This window comes from Macrobrachium rosenbergii, chromosome 2 (genome assembly GCF_040412425.1).
Source record: "Macrobrachium rosenbergii isolate ZJJX-2024 chromosome 2, ASM4041242v1, whole genome shotgun sequence".
Lineage (NCBI taxonomy): Eukaryota > Metazoa > Arthropoda > Malacostraca > Decapoda > Palaemonidae > Macrobrachium > Macrobrachium rosenbergii.
In genome coordinates, this window is record NC_089742.1 from 51,041,328 (window position 1) to 51,064,270 (window position 22,943).

The 22,943-nt window shown below is 35.1% G+C and overlaps 1 protein-coding gene across 5 annotated transcripts in view; it reads left to right on the forward strand.

Annotated features, from left to right (window-relative positions):
* The first annotated feature begins 340 nt into the window (after positions 1 to 340).
* LOC136846698 (potassium voltage-gated channel protein Shaw-like) overlaps positions 341 to 22,943 on the forward strand; it is a 152,467-nt gene continuing 129,864 nt past the window's right edge. For 2 of the 5 annotated variants that reach the window (XM_067117776.1, XM_067117797.1), the window contains exon 1: positions 341 to 1,112. The gene's annotated coding sequence lies outside the window, so the exon portion shown is untranslated. The remainder of the gene's footprint in view (positions 1,113 to 22,943) is intronic. The other 3 variants (XM_067117787.1, XM_067117807.1, XM_067117815.1) reach the window with 2 other exon arrangements.

Sequence of the window (22,943 nt, forward strand, 5' to 3'; positions counted from 1 at the left end):
TGCGCCGAAGAAACTTCGGAGCATATTTTACTTGTTTTTTTTATTCTCTCACGTTCATCGCCAGGGAAAGTCCGCCTGATTTATGCAAGAGAGGACGATCGATGACATATCGAACAGCAACATATCCTTCTGGCAACCCACATCGGATGGCATTTCGGTAAAACACCCGACGAGAGAGAGAGAGAGGAGAGAGAGAGAGAGAGAGAGAGAGAGAGAGAGAGAGAGAGAGAGTTGGAAAAGTATGTCGCCGAACTTGAAATCACTAGCGCGCAACTGTTGCATAATGGCGACAACGAGGTACCTAAAAAGCGATAAGGATTCATCCCACTTTGATGGCAGAGAATACAGACTTGGTCGCTTCTTTATTTAATCTATTCGAGCAAAGACTGAAATGATTTAGAGAAAAAAAAGGCAGAAGAAGAATACAATGCATTGAAAGGTCAGTCCGGCATCAAAGTGTAGATCCGAGACAGAGATGGGAAGAGAGTCAGTTATTTGCCAGCATCAGGCGAAGGAGGCTGCGCTCTCTCGACTCCCCGCCCGTTTCACACGCTCGCTCCAACTTGTTACGCGGCAAAGAATTATGGGTCTTCCGCGATTGTCAAGCCCCATAAATATTCCAAACAAGTATCCCGTCCCGTTTTCCAAGAGAGATGTCAATTTGATTTCGTTTTAACTCGCATCGATCTCAATGATGGTTTTATGGTGTTATGTAGATTAAGAATGCGGAGCTAATTCGTTGAAATCTTTGGTGTTCTTTTGATCCACGAGAAACTGATAACATGGAAATGGTATGGGAAAAGGCCCTCTCTGTCATTTCGTTCCTTTTGATTTAACACAATTGTTTTGATGATATTTTTACACTTGATTCTATATGTATGAAAACAAAGTAGTGATTACATAACAAGAAAAAATTAGTACAGCCAAACCCATTCTCAGCATTTTAAGGCAGGACGTCTATCTTGGCGAAATTTTGATACTGCTAAATATATTAGTGCCCAAGAAAGCGGTCTTGAAGAAAGGAGATTTTGTTTTTAACAATTTACACACATTCTGGAAAACAAGGAACCAAACAATATCAAGAGAAACAAAGGATTCATTTAACGATGAAGGTACAGTAAGTTGTTTTTCATTTGGTAGTTTTGCCATTATAAACACTAATTTTCAAACCGACTTTTTTTCATTTACCTCAAAGAAAAAGAAATATGCTTAGAAAATGACACTGATAAAAATCAAGAAGGAAAATGTGTCTCAGAATACGGGGTCGTTGTCCAGGTACCGAGATGGAATCTTGGTATCCCGATTCGTGAACTTCGCTTTGTTTCTATTCAGTCACAGGTATTCGCTCTTTTCTTTCCAGTCAGCAGGTAACTGATCCTTTTTTTCCTGTCAACAGGTAACTTACCTTTTTTTTTCTGTCAACAGGTAACTGCTTCTTTTCTTTCCTGTCAATAGGTCACTGTTTTTTTCTTTCCTGTTAACAGGTAAGATCTTCATTCTTCCTGTCAACAGGTAATCGCTCCATTTCTTTCCTGTCAACAGGTAACTATTTTTTTCTTGCCTGTTATCAGGTATCTTCTTATTCTCTCCTGTCAACAGTTAATCTCTCCATTTCTTTCCTGTTAATAGGTAACCATTTTTTTATTTCCTGTTAACAGGTAACTGCTTTATTCTCTCCTGTCAACAGGTAACCGTTTCATTTCTTTCCTGTCAACAAGTAACTGCTTCGTTCTTTCCTGTCAACAGGTAACGGTTTGGCTCTTTCCTGTTAACAGGCAACGGTGTCGTTTTTCCCTGTCAGCAGGTTACATTTTCGTTTCTTTCCTGTCAATGGGTAACTGTTTTTTTTTTGGCCTGTCAACAGGTAACTGCTTTGTTTCTTTCCTGTCAACAGATAACTGCTCTGTTCTTCTCTGTCAACAGGTTACACTTTCGTTTCTTTCCTGTCGACATGTAATTGTTTTTTTTTTTGCCTGTCAACAGGTAACTGCTCTGTTTCTTTCCTGTCAACAAATAACTGTTTCGTTCTTCCCTGTCAGCACGCAACCTGCCATTCCATTACAAAGTTCATTGTTCCTCCCGGGCCCTTGACTCCTGATGGCTCTCCACTTGTAGTATTTGCTTCGCAGTTGAATAAACATCGCCGAGTTTATTTTTTGCATACGAATATTTGTCAAGGGGCGTCTGAGTTCCCCCTTCCCTGTATCTTCAGGGTCGTCTCAATGGGGTCCTTGTCTGTTCGTCTGACCATTGTGCAGCTATCTCCTTGGGTTTTAGTAATTCACTTACATTTTTATCTTTTTATCTATCAGTTTGTTAATTTCTGCATTTCCAATTACCTTCTGTTACTTCTTTCTGATGAACACCATATTCTTTGGAAGCTTGAATTTCAAGTCGATGGTCCCTTTTGTGGGCTTGTTCCATATGAACACGGTTCATCTTCTGAACAATAATAATAATAATAATAATAATAATAATAATAATAATAATAATAATAATAATAATAATAATAATATTAATCCTCGTAGGTACGAGCATTTCCCTCCTGGATTTCAGGTGACTGACTGACCGTGTTCGAGTACATTGAAGTTCGAAATATGCTTTCACATGAGAGCATTTCCGATTAAAGTAGTTTAACTTTGGGTCATTGCATAGCCAACCATACACTAGTCTTTCTAACTATTCTTCGAGTGTCTGGGTGTTTGAAGTTCCCTTCTGTATATTCCCTTGAGCTCCTCGAGGTGTCTTGGCTGAGATCAATACAGTTAAATATGTATGCTTTACCAGGAGAATTCTGGATGTTCACGAATTTCTGTAGTGATTCTATTCTTTGCTGACACGCATTTCGGTGCTTGTAATATTAATGAAAGTCGGGAAATAAGAAAGAGACGATCTCTGTATCCTTCGTTGGTCATCTGTCAGGTTATTTGCTCCTCCCCCGTCTCCTGTTTCTAATACTACTACTGCTGCTATTAATTCTGCCACTGCTACTGATACATTATTATGTTAATAATAAATGTGTCGAGAAAGAGAGAAAGGGGAGCATTATAAAAACCGGCCTATTGTTACAAACTTTCATTTTTGGAGAAGATAATTACAAGAATATGACCAAGAAAGTAAAATATCAAGAATATAATCATGAAAGCATTATATCAAGAATATGACCATGCAAGCATAATGTCAAGAATTTGGCCATGAAAGCATAATGTCAAGAATATGACCATGAAAGCATAATGTCAAGAAGTTGACCATGAAAGCATAATATCAACAATATGACCATGAAATCACAATATCAAGAATATGATCATGAAAGCATAATATTAAGAAAATGACCATGAAAACACATTATCAAGAATATGACCATGAAAGCATAACATCAAGAATATGACCATGGAAGCATATCAAGAATATGACCATGAAAGCATAATATCAAGAATATGACAATGAAAGCATAATATCAAGAATATGACCATGAAACCACAATATCAACAAACTGTAACACTGATTTGTTGGAAGACTAAGTGAAATAGCTCTATGGAAGCGTTCTTTTTGACGGCTGATTGATGATGAACAAGAAGTGAAAAGGTCTCCCGACCATTGGTCAAAGGATTCATTCGTGTGACTGACGTAAAGGCTCCTAGAGAAGACCTATTGGATTTTCTCTCCATTGACTGAATGAATGACAGCATTTTCAGGGAGTAGGGTTCTACAACCCTTTAGTGCAACATAAAAGGTCTCTTTTGTTAGGTGCTCGAAGCACTTCACAAGATGAGTGGCTCTATGCCTTTAAAAAAGATCAAAGTTTAAAGATCTTTAACAAAGTGCAAGGGTTTCCTTTTCAGTTACGTTTGTACAGCTTTTTAAGCACATTCTCTGGAAAGCACGTCTAGCTGGCTGGACGAAGAAACATTTGTTTTTGTTTGAAAGCCGCGACTAGAAAATCGAAGCTATCAATGGATTTTTTTAAGGGCTTTCTTCGACAGCTTGAAGATCCTCTTTGGACAGCTACTCGAGTGAATTGTTGACTAGTCTAGATTTTACTGTGTGAGTTCATTCAAGATGATTGCCGAAGATGACTCTTTCGAAATATCTGATTTAAAAACCAAACGGTACACACCTTTATGTATATTCAGAAACATATTCAGGAGGAAGTAGATTAGTCAGATCCATGGACGAATAGAAATTTAGGTGACGAATAACAATAAATTTGTGGCATATATAAATGCATGACTTAGCAGATATGTACTAACTTTCTTGTAATACCATTTCGATTTAAGATTAATTGTGGTGGTTAACCGACTGTCAATCAATCAATTTACCTTTTGCCTGTCATTTCATTACACGTCTTCACTATTAGGTGGCTTCGTTATCCTCACGTATGGCTGATTACTCTGTCAGGTCTTAATCTGTGTGTGCGTGTGTGTGTGTGTGTGTGTGTGTGTGTGTGTGCGCGCGCGCGTGTGTGTGTGTGATTGTTTGTGCCTGTGGGTCGTATACATACCTATCTGACAGTGCACGAGTGGCAAATTGAAACGACAAGGAACTAATTTTTTTAAATTTTATTATTTTGAGAGATTTCGCCTGGAGAATAAAAATGGTGCCTTAGAATATTAGTTACGAATTACTCAAGATTTATCCTCTGAAGCTTTTACCGCTCTCATCTGATGAGAAATTAGAAGAGATATTTTTAGCCTGCAGTTCCTCCAATAATTCCTTTTTCGTATTGGCCAATTATTGGATTTGCATTTTGTTTCTTTTTCTCTTTTTCTTGTTTTGTTCTGTTTTTCGTTTAATGAGGTTCGTAAGTTAATTACCTCTGTTCCCCTTATTTACATATTACAGTTTACTCTAATTGAATTTAGTGTCCTTAATAATTGTCTTTATATTGCGTTTGCCTCATCTCTGTATTGTATAAAATACTTTGGATTAATTTTTGAACATTCCTTGTGATTCACTCTTTCGTTTTGCTTAATTTCTGTAGGCTTGCATGGGTTTTATATTTATATATATATATATATATATATATATATATATATATATATATATATATATGATATTAACGCTTTCAGTCGATGAAAAGTTACCAAATGAGTGAATTTGTTTTTCCACCATGAAAGGTCTTCAATAAATCATTTCCAAAAGCTGTGATCGTGTGTTCACCTTATAAATGGCCTTTATTTTATAACCATTTTTGTATCATTTTCAAAATTTTTCTCTTTTCACATCTTTATTTCCTTCTCTTTTTTTTTGCTTTTCAGTCTTGCTTTTCATATATTAAAAGAACGCCTGGTTTAATAGCCTGCCAATCCTCTCAGGCTAACAGCAGCTCTCCTCTCACCGAGCTTTCAGTCTGTCCATTGCCTATTTTCCGGCTCATTTCCCTCGATCATGAGAGCATAAAATGAGAAACACCACTGTTTTTGAGGCCATTAGACACCGATCTCCCGAGTCATATTGAAATTGCAATACCTCTCATAAACGTACACTGATGGCAATCATTCTCGTCTCTTCGTCGTCAAATATTTAACAGAAGCTTCACGGTACTCGATCTGGTTTTAGTGCCATCAATTCCTAGAGATGAATCGCTGAGGAAGAATTTGTAATCACAATGAATAGGAAGGAAAGAAAAATCACGTAGAATATTTGCGATCGTTTCGAAAGCGGTGTTGATTACCTTTTGCAAAGTGGGTTCTCAAGCGGACTTGATAATTCGCACGTTGAAGTACCTTTACGTTATAAAGTCTTGACGCCCGTGGAGGGGTAGAGCCATCAGTGTACCTCACGGGGTGCACTGTAGGCATTACTTAAGGATCTTTGCAGCGTCCCTTCGGCCCCTAGTTGCAACCCCTTTCACTCCTTTTACTATACCTCCGTTCATATTCTATTTCTTCTATATTTCCACTCTCTCCTAACAATTGTTTCATTGTGCATCTGCGAGGTTTTCCTCCTGCTACACCTTTCAGACCTCCTTTACTCTCAATTTTCATTCCAGTGCTGAATGACCTCATAGGCACCAGTGCTTGGCCTCTGGCCTAAATCTTATATTCCAGTTCCTTATAAAGTCTTGATTTTCATACGCCTAGTTCATGAAAGTCAGATAAAATGAGAAGACGCAGATTAATAATACTACTAGTACCAATAATAAGAAGACTAACACCAAAACAATGCTACGTGGCAATGTAGAATGACAGTTATGAATAATTTAGGAAGGACATCTCACAGAATAAATTTCAGAATCTTGTTCTCTTACTACAACGGAGATTGAACTTATTGATTTTCTCAATATAAAAAAAAAAATTAGAGCACTGTGCCCACTGGATCAACTTTTCTGAAATCTCATTTTCATGCAAGAGGAACTAGGCGCTTCAGTTAATCTGGAGAAGAAAAACATCCAGTGCACAAAGGGTCTTCGTTTTTGGAAACAATGCTCAAAACGATGTTTAATATGACTTGAACTCCCAGGATTTTCTTTTTTATGACTCCAGAATCATAATCCACTTGACTTTTTGAATTTTATGGCAAGACTAACTCTCATGGTCTTGGTAATGTTCGGGAACTTTAGCATTTAAGTGCAAGGCGATTTCGTTTTATTATAAAAGCTTTACTGCAATAAAAACTGTTTTTAGAGCTGACGGTTCTCTTAAATTAATTTATTTTTTATGACAATAATAAAAAAGTGAGTTCTTCCCCAGGAGAAACAATTTTTTTTGTGACAAAATTAATAATTTTCAAATGCACTATCACGTTAAAATGAAAACGGATTGAAAGGTAGCAAGCAATTATGTTCGGTCAAAACCATTAGCTGACCATTTTTTGTTAACTGTGTTTTATCTCGCATCATTAGCACGACACTTTAGATTGACCTACATGGTAGAAACCACCCAAGCCCTTTTTCTGAAACATACGTTGTGCTTTTCTCCTAAGCATTGAATTACATACGTTGTGTTTACTAGACTGGTAGGCTGTGCATAGATTAATGGAGCCAATAACCTCATCCCAAAAAGCATCGCTTCCGAAACAGTCGCAAATATTCTGAGAGATTTTTATTCATTGTGATTACAAATTTCTTCTTCAGCGATTCATCTCTAGGAACTGTGGTACTAAAACTGGATCAAGTACCGTGAAGCTTCTGTAAAATATCTGACGACAGAAGAGACAAGAATGATTGCCATTAGTGTACGTTTATGATAGGTATTGCAATTTCAATATGACTTGGGAGATCAGTGTCTAATGGAAATGGTGCATTTTACCTCATGATTAAGGGAAATGAGCACCCTCTGAAGCCAAGACCTGTTAGGGTAAAAGGTATGAGGTTGAACTTTTGTATGATAAGGTAACCACACCATTCAAACTGGAGGTAATGTCAAAGACAGTTCATACTATAATTCCCGACCCAATTAGCATTAAGTACAGTTCCTAAAGCTCGGAGCAAGTTTCCTACATTCTTCAAACTTGTTTAAGGGTCAGTGGTGAGAGAAACTGCCTCAGGCCTAGAGCAAATCTAAATTCTTACTCTGTCTGTCTGTCTGTCTGTCTGTCTGTCTGTCTGTCTGTCTGTCTGTCTCTCTCTCTCTCTCTCTCTCTCTCTCTCTCTCTCTCTCTCTCTATATATATATATATATATATATATATATATATATATATATATATATATATATATATATATATATATATAATTGCATGTGTTTATATATATATAATGTATACATACTGTATATATATATATATATACATATATATATATATATATATATATATACAGTATATATACATTATATATATGTATATATAAACACATGCATATATACATATATATATATATATATATATATATATATATATATATATATATATATATATATATACACACACATACACATATATACAGGTCAGTACAACGTTCATCTGTTTATACATTTAGATAAAAGGAAATAGACGTTTCATTGCAAGATGCTATTGTAAAAACATCCATATCCCACAGAGAACCCAAAGCTTTGAATAGCTGAAAAGCCACACGACAGAAAATTTCATCAAAAAAACCTACATAGTAAAACACAGCAGCCCGCGACAGCCAATGGTCCATTAGTTTTACATTGTGAAGAGTTAATTTTGATTACACTGCTGAATGCCCGGTAACTTTTGAATTTGACTGTCCACAGAAATTAGTCCAACATGCTTCCTTGTGGCCTAGGTCTGGGCCATAGCAAATCAGCTCAGGTACTTAATCATTGACGAGCCCTTTTGTTACCAAAGCCTAGGGGCATTATATAAAAAAAGTTCGACTCACCAGGCCGTCATTAAGGATTTTTTTATATTTTAATAACCAGGGGGCATATAGTTCCTTCCCCCTAATTAAATGCCAGTAACCTTCTTCATGTTATAAATAAATAAATATCTTTAGAACATTCTTCTTCTTGTTTTTTATTGGAAAGTTGTTGTCGTAAACTGAAAATTCAGGCATAGCACAAATTCGTTGTCAGGATCAGCATAGTTAGATAAAAATTCAACTCATGGATCATAATATCATATAAACATTTCTCAGTAATGCTTCTTCTCTCGTTATAATTGTTATCTCATGTATCTTGATTGTGTATGTTATTGTCTCTACTTTGTATATTCCCTGTATATAACCTTGAGCTGAAATAAAATTATTTATTATTATTATTATTATTATTATTATTATTATTATTATTATTATTATTATTATTATTATTATTATTATATGAATACTGTTTTATATTAGGTAATACGAACTGCAAGAAGAAAGTCTTTGAGCGCCAGTTTCTGTATATTTGCTTTTAAGCCCAACGTTGCAAAAATCACCAACGCTCGAGGAATAAGTGCTTAAATTGAATTTAAATTTCCATTAATAAAAGAAGACAGAGTTACTATTATTGATAATATTCTTACGTGGAGATTTATTTATAATATCCTAAAGTGGACATTGTTACAGAAGCGTAATATCATCATCATAGATTCTGTTGACAAGACTGATTTTCAGAGTAGAATTCAATCTACTCTTGAACAGTCCCAGACAAAGCGACAAACTCTTTTGGCAATGAATTTGTAACCTGTTAGTGAACAACTGCTTCTGATGTTGCGCCTACTGAAATAATCACAATCGAGTAAGAGAACTTCGAAAGAAAGTTAAATGAAGGCAATCTAAAGTGAACTGTAATTAATTTAAAGGTTGTTACGTCCAGCCTGATATTGTAGCAATATGCTCTTACAAGTGGCGGCGTCCATCACTGCGATTGCAATTGAGCAACATCATTGTTCATTATCTAAGTGGAGCACTGACATGGGTACTCTCTCTCTCTCTCTCTCTCTCTCTCTCTCTCTCCTGTATATTCCCACGTTTTGCAGTTCGTTATTGCTTCTTTTATTTTCTGTCTGTCTGTCTGTCTGTCTCTCTCTCTCTCTCTCTCTTTTATGTAATAGCCATTTTTAATGGAATAAAAATTTGACTTTGACTTGACTTTGACTCTCTCTCTCTTTCTCTCTGGAATCTCCTGTATATTTACGTTTTGCACTTATTGCTTTTTGTAACTTTCTCTCTCTCTCTCTCTCTCTCTCTCTCTCTCCTGTATAGTCCTAAGTTCTGCAGTTCCTTATTGCATTTTGTTAAATTATCTCTCTCTCTCTCTCTCTCTCTCTCTCTCTCTCTCCTGTATAGTCCTAAGTTCTGCAGTTCCTTATTGCATTTTTGTTAAATTATCTCTCTCTCTCTCTCTCTCTCTCTCTCTCTCTCTCTCTCTCTCTCTCTACTCTCCTCTCCTGTAGTCCTAAGTTCTGCAGTTCCTTATTGCTTTTTTGTTAAATTATCTCTCTCTCTCTCTCTCTCTCTCTCTCTCTCTCTCTCTCTCTCTCTCTCTCTCTCTCTCTCTCTCCTGTATATTCCTACGTTTTACAGTTCCATTGCTTTTTTTTATTATCTCTCCACAGACTCCACTAGCCATAATGCTAAAATGAACGAATAATTTTGGTCACGAATATGAAAACTTAAGAAAAAAAAATAATCCTGTTTTTTGTTTCATTCATATAAATCTGCTTTTCCGAATACTTAGAGACGTGTTCAAAGAAGCAAAGAGCCCCGGAGGGAACATGTGAAGAAAATTCTCCGGTGGTGTGTATGTGTGTGTGTGTGTGTGTGTGTGTGTATGTGTAGGCATGATACGCGAGGACAGAATTGATTGAACTATCAATACAGGTAAGAATTCCTTTACTCTTACCTTTCTTTGCTGGTGTGTGGTAACGTGTTTATATAAAACAAATCGGGTGAATGTTGGATCAAAACCACTTTTTCGTTTATCTCCTTCTGATACTTCGTTCTCAGGTCAGGAACCTGTTCAGAAAGATAAGGAAATTAATATATTACGATTTACACGTGGGCTTATATATATATATATATATATATATATATATATATATATATATTTATATATATACATATATATACACACACATATATATGTGTACATATGCGCACACACACACACACATATATATATATATATATATATATATATATATATATATATATATATATATATAAATTTCTGACTCACATCAGGATCGAACCCAGGTCTTTCAATTGAAAGATGAGACCGCTGCCAACCAAGCCTCATGAGTCATAAAAGACTTAGGTTCGGTCTCGACAGAATCAGAAATTTATATACATAAATTTGTGTTCCACACGTGATTGTGTTAATTATAATATATATATATATATATATATATATATATATATATATATATATATATATATATATATATATATATATTTACTGAAGAGCCATAAAAATTATTCGCTAATTGTGTCTGACATAAGTCAGCTTGCCGATTAGAACATAAGCCTGACAATTACTGAACTCGATTCTTTATGAAGTGCCTAATTAAACATAATTAATACGGTTCTTTTCTATCTTTACTCATCACCAGAATACCCAGTGAGATAATGATCGCATACATACGTTCAAAAGTTTAATTTTTTTTTTTCATACAAGCTTCCTGCGTTTATGCAACATAGGCGTAAAACTTTATAAGTTTACCAGCGCCTTGAAACTTCATTCTAGACACAGATAGGCCTGTTGTTTGCTTTACGTGAAAAATACCATAGAAAACATCCGGTATAAAGATGGCAAGTTTGCTTTCTCTTACAATTGCTCTCCGCGTTGTTAGCAAACTGATTTTAAAAATGCGTATCTCGTGAAATTCAGGCTTCGTGTAATCTGGGATTATTTTCTGTTCTGATGCCAGACTTGGGCCAATGTATATGAAATAACCCCTTTCACATTACCGAATCTGATTTTAATCATTGTTTACATAGAAGGTAATAAGTTTACATTATTCACTCAGTCACAACATAGAAGGTAATAAGTTTACGTTATTCAATCACAACATATATGGTCACAACATAAGTTTACATTATTCACTCAATCACAACATAGAAGGTAATAAGTTTACATTATTCACTCAGTCACAACATAGAAGGTAATAAGTTTACATTATTCACTCAATCACAACATAGAAGGTAATAAGTTTACATTATTCACTCAGTCACAACATAGAAGGTAATAAGTTTACATTATTCACTCAATCACAACATATATGGTAATAAGTTTACATTATCAATCAACTCCAGTTTACAACATAGAAGGTAATAAGTTTACATTATTCACTCAATCACAACATAGAAGGTAATAAGTTTACATTATTCACTCAATCACAACACTTACAATATGCATGAGACGTTAACTATAACGATATTTTGGTTAATATTTACGGTAATTTATATTTTTCAAAAGTATAATTTCTGAAGTGACAGGACGTAATTTCAGGTTAATCTTGTTCTAATTCTAAAAGTTATTTTGTAGGGTTTGCTCTCACGTAGTTTTGTTAACATAATTTTAATGTCACCTAATTCATATCTTTTGGTTACTTTGTCGCTTCGTTTAGTTGAATTAACATGAGCTGGAGTTACTAAATATTATTAGTATTAGTAATCAGGAATTAGTATTAGTAGTAGTATCAATGATTAGTAATTAGGAAGCGATGTAGCATCATCTTGTTTCATCTGCAAAATAAGAGCCAAAACCAGTGGGCTTTGGAATCTCTTTTCCAATTGCCTACTGGTTAACTTTAAACTTGAAACTAACGTTTCTCGTTTCAGGACAGTCATTTCCAATTATTCTCAGGTTACGCTGGCTGTTTTAACAGAGTAGCAGTGTTACTCTTAACCTGTGAAATCATTAGAAATAACCTCGGGATGATAAAACACGTTCCTAAAACTAATCTTGATTATGGTCTCTGACTGAAGATTTGGGTAAACTCTATGCTTATTTTGTTGGCTTTTCAACTCGGTGAATATTCGTGGTTAAATTACCGTTATATTTTTTTTTATTATTATAAGAGACTTCAGAAGAAACAGCTCTGACCCGATATAATTTTGGGGGTCCTAAAGCATGAAACACTGATGCCTTTTAGATTTTGGGCTATAGCTTTAATAATATTAAGTTCTTATTTATTACTTTTGTTTATTTTGTTCTTGGAATATAGCATTAATAATATTAAGTTCTTATTTATTACTTTTGTTTATTTTACTCAATCTATAAGATCTTTGTTAATTCCCTTGAATATGGTTTGATCAGAAAGGACGTGGTTTATTTCTTCTCTGTACTTATATAACAGAGAGAGAGAGAGAGAGAGAGAGAGAGAGAGAGAGAGAGAGAGAGAGAGAGAGAGAGAGAGAGAGAGAACTTGGATTGTTTCACGTTAAAGGCGAAATACGTTTCTTGCCTAGCCAGAATAATTTTTTCTTTCCATTGAATAGTCAGTGTTCTTTGATTTCAATGAGACAAATGCCCTTTGGAGCAAAGACCCTATACCATTGTTGCGTAGGCTGAAGAAAACAAGGCCCAGTAGCTTTTGTGGTTAAACAATGTTATTCACTTTCGTTTAAAACACACCTGTGGTTTTGTTGTTGTGAAAAACAAAACAAAACTAAGAATGAATATAGTGAGAAAGAATAATGAATGAGGATCTTCTGGAAACTCTTTAACAGAGTTACCTCTCTCTCTCTCTCTCTCTCTCTCTCTCTCTCTCTCTCTCTTAAAGGACTGGTTCTTAATGGGAGTTCTACAGTGGAGTTAACTTTCTCTCTCTCTCTCTCTCTCTCTCTCTCTCTCTCTCTCTCTCTCTTAAAGGATTGTTTAATAAGTTCAGTGGAGTTAACTTTCCTAACTCTCTCTCTCTCTCTCTCTCCTCTCTCTCTCTCTCTCTCTCTCTCTCTCTCTCTCTCTCTTAATTCGATAAGGTATGACGGATACATTACACCACATCATTCAGTATGAAGTTGATTTCTCCTTGACGCAGACCTTTGACTATTCTCCTTTTTTTACATATAAGACTTGGTAACTAAGAATGAGGGACGCAAGAAGAGAAAATAAAAAAAAAAAAAAGAAAAAAAGCAAATGAAGATGGGCAAACGCCCCCGGGCATTTCTTGGTTTTTTACGCACAAAGAAGACTTGTAGGGTCGTCTCCAAAAACATAAAGGAAGAAGGTATGAAAGACTTCAAAAGATACTCCTCGCATCCTGCGTTTCCCACCCTTTCTTCTTTCCTTTTCTCCATTTCTCTTTTCTCCTTTTCTCGCTTTTTTGTTTTGTTTTGTTTTTGTTTCGTCGGAAAAATGAGAATTTTAGATCCTTTTTTCTGGCACCGTATACCTCAAAGCAAATGCTGTTATTTAATGTAGGTATCATCATAGTCAACATCAGACTCAAGGAATTAATATGTAGGATATTAAGAAGTTTTAGTCTATATTCCTAACATAATGCTTAACTTACTTTCGCAGTATATATTATATATATATATATATATATATATATATATATATATATATATATATATATATATATATATATATATATATATATATATTATATACATATATATATATATATATATATACATACATATTATATATATTATATATATATATATATATATATATAGATAGATAGATAGATAGATAGATAGATAGATAAAGAGAGAGAAACAGATGTCAGTGATATATTTAGCTGTTACCAGCTTTTCTTATGGTATTGTTCTTACGGGTTTAAGCTTGAGAGTACTCTATTTTTCGAAGCAGAATTGGTATGAAATTAACTAGTACAATTCACAAAAAACATCCTTAAAATCCACAATGATCTGTAACTGCTCTTTTCCATCGGACTATTTGTCGTGACAATGGCAGTATTAAGCCTACTATATAAAGGGAATCCTATATTATATAATAGACAATGTATATTCATATTTTTTTCGCCTGACCAAATTCTAGTATCACCTTCACACTATGGGCCTGTCTCTTGTCTTTGTAACTATAAAACACCTTGAAAGAACATAACCTGGTCAGAGCTTCGGGGTACAATGTAAAGTCCTTGAGATCAGGACGATAGGACGATAGTTTATGATTAAGTACGACTGAACATAGCCTCCCTATTCAGTGGTCTGCCATTGCACGCAGAATGACAATGCCTCAAACGCGATAGTTACTATTCTTTGACTTTCAGATTGCCTATCGCATTAAATATCCATTTTTTGAAGATATAAAAACACCAAAAAGAAATTATAATAGACAGGAGTTTTTACTTCATGGAATAATACACTGATAATTGAAGACCCGAAGGCTCTTCTGTGTTGATATGTTTATTTAAGGTCTCTTGTGTAGTGAGCTGGAATATTACTACTGGAAAGGAGGGAGGGTCAAGATATAAGAAGAGCGTGTGGTATATGTATTGTAAAAGAGAAGGCTAGGGAAGTCCCTCTGAGATACTATGGCCAAGTAATAAGAAGAGAGGAGGTGGAACCAATCAAGAGAGCTAAGAACATGCCAGTGATGGGGAGGAGGAGTGTGGGGCGTCAGCGGATCAGATGGATGAAAAGTTAAGTATATCTTAGTTTAACCAGACCACTGAGCTGATTAACAGCTCTCCTAGGGCTGGCCCGAAGGATTAGATACAGCTTATTGTGGAATCCGAACCACATTATGACGAGAAATGAATTTCTATCATCAGAAATAAATTCCTCTAATTCTTCATTGGCCGGTTGGAGAGCCGAACGCTGGGCCACAACAGCGTGCTAGCCGAGAGCTCTACCCACCCCTCCAATGAAGAACTGATCAGATGGATGGATGTGGTGAGGAGGGATATGGGTGAGGTGGGACCGGGGAAGGAAGATGCAAGGAATAGAAATGGATGGAGAAAATTGACTAGAGCGGCCGACCCTGCTATACAGTGAGAATATTAAAGTTGAAAGAAGAAGAAGAAGTCTAGTGAGTCTAAGATTCCATTGTCAGAACGAACACAGGAAATATAACTATACGGATAACAGAAATACCAGGCATACGTCTCTCCTGGTCAGTCAGTCCAGTGATAAACGGTCACATGAAATACTAGACTTTCAATAGGTTTATTGATTATTAAGGGGACATTCCGCTCTAGCTGCCTGACCGAAAATTCTGAACGGAGACGTGGAAAACGCACTGGCGCAGAAACCAAGGCCAGCGAAAGCTCGTAAACAAAAGCAAAACGGCAATCAAGCCCCCTTTTTCGACCCAGCACAAACAAATCATTAGCTTTCAGAGATTAATGACTAGTATGGGCACACAAACATGACCTGTTACGTGCAGATTTGAATAATGATGAACACTGAACACAGGTAATGAACAGTTCGTCAGTTGCAGCTTCAGCAGTCATGGGGCAAACATTTCTCTCTCTCTCTCTCTCTCTCTCTCTCTCTCTCTCTCTCTCTCTCTCTCTCTCTCTCTCTCAGATTAGTATTTGGAATTCAATTTTATGCTACGGAAGCACTGATTGATACAGCAGATTATTTTGTGTTCATTGGGCCTCATAACGATGTTAATTTTGTAATTGTGAGTTTTATTATGTGGTCAGATGATTCCTTTTATCTTCTGTTTTCTGGTTAATAAACCGAACCACTCCCCTCTTTCTCTCTCTCTCTCTCTCTCTCTCTCTCTCTCTCTCTCTCTCTCTCTCTCTCTCTGGTCTCATCCGTTCTGTAAGCAATCTTTCCCCATAATTCATTTATGGATTTTATGCAAAATTACTCTCGAATTTTATGTTGTTACATTTTTCTTACTTCTTTAATCATATTCCTTTTGATCCTGTTCTTTTATCACATATTCTTTCTTGATTAAGAACAAAAAGATAATTAACATGCAAAACTCAGCTTCTAGTTTAATCTTTTTTTTTTGAACATTTAGCATCGTGCCTTCAATATTTCGCCATTGTAATTATTTTCCTACTGCATTCAGTAATTATGAATATCATTACATATCTTGTAATATGCACAAATTAAAAAAGAAATTCCACCTTTTTCTATTGGAGTGGTTCTCGATCTGACCTTATTTTTTTTTATCTTGGTTTTATTATATTTTCCTCTTTCTTATTTTTGAGAGTATGTATATCTGTCTTTCCATTGATTCATCTGGGCATTTATTATTGATAATCCTTCCTTTTCATCTTTTTAAAGTCATTTCTAGTATGTTTATCCTACCAAGTGATTCTCTTTTTTTTTTTTACTCATTACATTTCATGAGGATCTTTCGTGTTTTGCAATGATCGCCGTCTCTCTCTCTCTCTCTCTCTCTCTCTCTCTCTCTCTCTCTCTCTCTCTCTCTCTCTCCGAAAGCACTGTACATTTTACAGGGCAGGGTTTCTTCTTTGACAATAATTATTTTGCCCGATATGCCTTCCATTTAAATGCTCTACGTTTCTCTAGTGAATAAAAATAAAAAAAAATAAAAACTTTCATGTCACATTCTGCCAAGGAAATCGCATTACCTGTTGCCTCTTCTCCAGTCAGGCGCATTTCATCTTTATTTTTATTTTACCATCTCTCGTCCAGTCTTCCATTGCTTCTCTGGTTGACTGAGGTGACCTTTGCCCTTACCACGCAAGAGTTGTTTATCGAAAGCGCAACAGTTCTTTCTCTGGTTTTATGTCTTATTTCTGATATTTTTCTCGAAAGTATTTAGCATGATTCCTATACTTGTTTTTTTTTTTTTTTGAAATTGTGAATAATTTATTTTTGACCCTATGGTCGACATTTCTCTCCGATTTTTTTTCCTTTTTTTTTTTTGCTTAACTTTGATATTTAAATTTCATCAACTTCCCCCTTCCCTTTCCTTGAAATATTCATAACGTCTCTTGATTCTGCTTTAATTTCGTTTAACAGGTAATCTACTTTCTTCTATGCATATGATTTTATATTTCTTTTGCAATTCCTCCTAGGTATTCTAGTTTTCTAGTTCATCCAAATAAAATCTCTGTCTGAAAGAGTCTCATTTGCTTGCATGTGGCGGAATAAGTATTTTTTGAAGAATATCAACTCCTAATTTCATTATAATACAAGATAACAAGTATTGGAAGATACGTGAAAGCTCATTTAAGCTTCAGTGAGTCTTAAAAGCGATTTGTTGGATGGTAACTCACTGTAACCATTTTGAAAAGATTTGATCCTGACAACAAGAAACCACAATGCTCCTCTTGAAGGAAAGAAACAACAGACCACAGAATGCTGATTTATAAATCTATGTATGACGATGAACAACTTTGCAAAAACGTATGCAACAAGGTGCCATCTTGCAACAAACCACTGGAAATAACGATCAGGGGACAGGAATGAATAGTTTATTTAAGGGATGAAATCGTGCTTAGTGACCCAAGAGTGAATCATACGCTACCTTTGAGATAATAAGAGAGAGAGAGAGAGAGAGAGAGAGAGAGAGAGAGAGAGAGAGAGAGAGAGAGAGTTAAGTAACTGCCACCATAAAAAAAATGGGAAGAGAAAATGTGAAGAAAAGTTATAAAAAAAAAATTGGATTGAGATGACAACATATGACTCCTCAAATCAGAATTAAAACAATAGAGAGAGAGAGAGAGAGAGAGAGAGAGAGAGAGAGAGAGAGAGAGAGAGAGAGAGAGAGAGAGAGAGAGAGTGCATGTTGAAAGTAACTGCCACTAAATAAAGGAATAATAAAAGGGGACGTGAAGAAAATAAATGAAAAAATTAATCATTAATTACAATTGGATTAGCGACAATATACGACCCCCCTTAAGCCAAAAACAGAAACAATAATGAGAGAGAGAGAGAGAGAGAGAGAGAGAGAGAGAGAGAGAGAGAGAGAGAGAGAGAGAGAGAGAGTGTGTTACGTAACTATCACTATAAGGGAATAATAAAAGGGAACATGTGGAGAAAATTGATGAAAAAATCAAATACAATTGCATAAGTGACAACATATGACCCCTTCAGTCAAAACAGAAACAATAATGAGAGAGAGAGAGAGAGAGAGAGAGAGAGAGAGAGAGAGAGAGAGAGAGAGAGAGAGAGAGAGAGGCTGAAAACACTGTTCACTAAGAGGCTTCCCAGCCAATGAGACACCATGTTTTCAAAGAGATAAAACAAATGCTACTTTTTTCAGGCTGTCAAAAAACCCGAACCTATTGTAAACTATCGTCGCATAACTCACAAAGGCCCAGAGGGACGACAGAAGAGTAAATGAATGAGTGATTGATTGGCTGAAAGACTGATTGATTGATTGATTGATAAATGCAAGCTGACACCGCAACGATGATGGTCGTCAACGCAGGTAAAAATATTTTTGGATTTAAAACAAAAGAAAAATCTTTGAAAAAATGTTCTTTGAGACATTATTAGTCACGCAGTCTTCGTTAGAATTTCAAACAAACGAAGAACAATACCAAATTAAAAATTGGAATAATTAGTAAAATTTTCAATGCATGATTATTTATGCATTCGTCTTTTTATACAGTAACTATCCTATTTTATGGATGCAGGAAATTTTTTTTTATTTTGACTATATTTCAAAGATTAGTAATATCTACTGCAAGTGCAAATGGCAATAATTATGATTTTTTCTATTTTCCATAAAACATCTCATACTGCTGGGTTCTGTTTGTAGTCATGTTAATAAGTGAGTTCCATAATGTGTAACAAGACATAAATGTTTCCTCACTCGTGGAAATTATGATAAAATTTTATAATTTAAAAAATAAATGGAAAACAAAAGACACCCTTACTTTGACACACCTGTAAGCAAACATCAAGTCTCGACATATCTGTAATTGTACGTCACTCTCTTAATTCGCTGGGATTGATTTTTGTTTTAAATGTCACTAGGTACAAAAACTAAATAAATGGAAGAGATGATTAATAAATAATCCCCAACAAATCAAGTGATAATATAATGATTACTCGCTCTTCGTAAAATGTCAGGAAGTTTGTGTTTATTTGAGTGAGAGGCGGAATATCAAAGTATAATATCACATTGGAAGTACAGAATTCCGAAACACTTCAAAATGCCAAATAGGACGCTTGTGTAACGTCTAACAAAGGACGTTGGGAACTAAATTTTTTACGCAAAGGTTAAGCATTTGTCTTTCATGCTCGAAATTAACAAAAAAAATATCAAATGGTAAATGATCTTTATCTGAACTTGACAGTCACAGTTCTCTTACAAGGGTACAGATAATGTCATCATATATATGTTACACACACACACATATATATATATGTATGTGTGTGCGTGCGTGTGTGTGTGTATATATATGTGTGTGTATGTATGTATATATATATATATAATGACATTATCTGTACCCTTGTAAGAGAACTGTGACTGTCACGTTCAGATAAAGATCATTTACCATTTGATATTTTTTTTGTTAATTTCGAGCATGAAAGATGAATGCTTAACCTTTACGTAAAAAGTTTAGTTCCCAACGTCATTTGTTAAACGTTACACAAACGTCCTATTTGGCATTTTTAGTGTCCGGTATTCTGTATTTTCAATGTGGTATTAAACTTTGATGTTTCGCCCATTACTCAAGTAAACACAAACGCACAGACATTTTATGAAGAGCAGAATGATTATATATATATATATATATATATATATATATATATATATATATATATATATATATATATATATATATATATATATATATATATATATATATATATATATATATATAAATTTTGACTCGTGAAGGATCGAACCCAGGTCTTTCAGGGTGTAAGGCAAGCGGCGCTATCCACTAGGCCATACAAGTCTAAAAAAGTTGAACCTGAGAGCAACTGCACCCAAGGAATTACCTGGGCAAGCTAACTGCTTGCATACCAACGAGTTTTTCCCCAACTTCCCCGACTCAGCAATGATCCAATAGACAGCATTTCATTCGAATTATCCCTTCACAATTGAATAAGATAGAAATAATGTCACGTGTGTGAAATAAATTTCTGACTCACGTCGGGATCGAACCCAGGTCTCTTTCAGGTGGAAGCGCGGGCGCTATCCACTAGGGCATACAAGTCTAAAAATGTTGGAACCTGAGAGCAAACTGCAACCTGAATTACCTGGGCTAATTGCTTGCATGCAGCAGTTTTCCCTGGGTTCGATCGACGTGAGTCAGAAATTTATTTTGTTACACGTGATTGTGTGTTGATTATTTCTATCTTTTCACTCAGAAAGGATAATTCAAATGAAATGCTGTCTATTGGGTCATTGCTTGTCGGGAGTTGAGGAAAACTCGCTGGTATGCAAGCAGTGCTTATAGGTATACTAGTTATCTCAGGTTCCTCTTTTAGACTTGTGGCTTTAGTGAATAGCGCCCTGTCTTCCACCTGAAAGACCTGGTTATCCCCATAGTCAGAAATTATTTCTATTCCACACGTGATTGTGTGTTGATTATTTCTATATATATATATATATATATATATATATATATATATATATATATCATATATATAATTTTCATTTTCATGGCTGATTCTATGATGCCTTATCACTTGAGGTCGTTATTGTGCAAACTCAGTTAATACCTATCCGTCACTATCTGTCACTATATGCAAATTGTCGAGGTTTACCCCCTGCTCTCACTATCTTACTATCCTCCTGTTTATCATTCCTTCAGTGTTTCCCATACTAATTTGAAAGTCACTGTAATCTCTAGTCCACGTTTACCATGAATTCAAAATAATGCAGAGTCATCACTCATTTTGCATTTAATTCATTTTAAGATTTTGCAAACTTTATTTGAACCTGTTTTGGCTTCGTTTTCCTTTCCTTCATTATTCTCTGAATAAACAGCTTACGCAAGTTCTCTGATATTCCAGAGCGTTGGGGTCGGATCTCCCTTGACATTAAACCAGTCACTTTTGCAGCAAAATTTCAGCCTCCTTTCAAGACTTCTTAATTTTTCTTCAAGCGCGTCCGTTGCGAAAGTCTCAGCAGTTATTAGTATGGATTTGAATGGTTGCCTTGTTATTTGTCGCTGTCTTATGGCAGAATTTCTTTTTACATTTATTTGGATTTCATAACAATGCAAGTTTTCACATATGCAAAAGAATATGCTGAACTCAAAAATGTTCGTTCAGATACGGAGCATCAGTTACAGATAATAATATGGGTGAAATTTCTTATCACTTCATAGTCTCTCTCTCTCTCTCTCTCTCTCTCTCTCTCTCTCTCTCTCTCTCTTACATAAATTCATTTTTTTCATATATCGGTTATATCTTAAAGTGTTATAATAAACATTTCCCTCCCATATACATATTTTCCCTGTCTCTTATTTAGATTTAACCAGCTTTGTGCAGGCACTGGCTCTTGCCCGGTAAAACCCTAAACGGGGATCACGTGTATTTACCCCATGACCTTATCTTTTATTTACCTAAATATCTGGGATTTGTGATTTGGATGATTGACCTGATCCCTTTGTTTGAGGCCTGAGTCCGATTTCAAACCATTCGTCCTTTTGACGACAGGTACGTCTGTGATGACGCACAAAGTTTGGACTGTCATTTGATATGATAATGGAAAACTCCATTTGCGGATATACGCGTTTTTCCCTCTTCGCAGCGTTTTTACAATAAAGCAATTGCCTCCACTTTAAAAGGTTGGTACGATGAGCTTTACCAACGGTAAGGCCTTGAAGAATTAGAGGTTAATGTATACACAGAAATAGGAATATTATATTTTCATTAAGTTCAAACTGGTAACTAGTACTTTAGAAGGTGTTACGATCACCGAAGACCTAATCAATATTATCTGCAGAATCTTTCTAAAAAAAAAATTAAATTGAAAATTATATTAAGCAATCAAGTTAAAAGTCTGTAGAAAGGTAGATGCTCTTTCCATCGCTGTGTATGTATGTATGTATGTATGTATGTATGTATGTATGTATGTATGTATGTATGTATGTATGTGTGTTTGCGTGCTGGTGTGTATGTGAAAAATCACCGCGTTTAATTAACGAGAATCTTTTGAAAAGTCGTTAATGTCAACTTTTTAATGGGCTAATTTTTTATGAATAGCCTTTTCTTCATGATAGATAAATTCAATCGAAAATAAATATCCAGTTACGATACGTGAATCGAATACATATTTTCCTACAAAAAGTTCAGACCCTACTACTATGTAATATATGGAATTGTTATGTCTTGATTTCAAAGAGTTCCATAATTTTTCTAGACGATATTCAACTTTTTACAGCCAGTCTTTGAATACCGATTCGTTGCATACAGAAAGGAAATAATTACATTCGTGAAAGTCATTCATATTGTAGCACAGCTAAAATAAGAAATGAAAACAAAACTCGTTAAAATAAATAATTTCAGGGGTGAGACATTGTAGAATGTTTCCTGAGCTGGGTAACTATTTCAAGTAAAATCGTCATAAGCAACAACAAAGTCAGTCTTTTTTTTTATACGTTATTGATAACCCTTTGGTATATTCCACCAAACATCTAGTTTAGTAACTGGTACAGGACACAAATTCCCGAGAATTTTTTTTTTTTTTTCTCTCTCACTGTCACTGAAAAATAATACTCTTGTCTAGGAC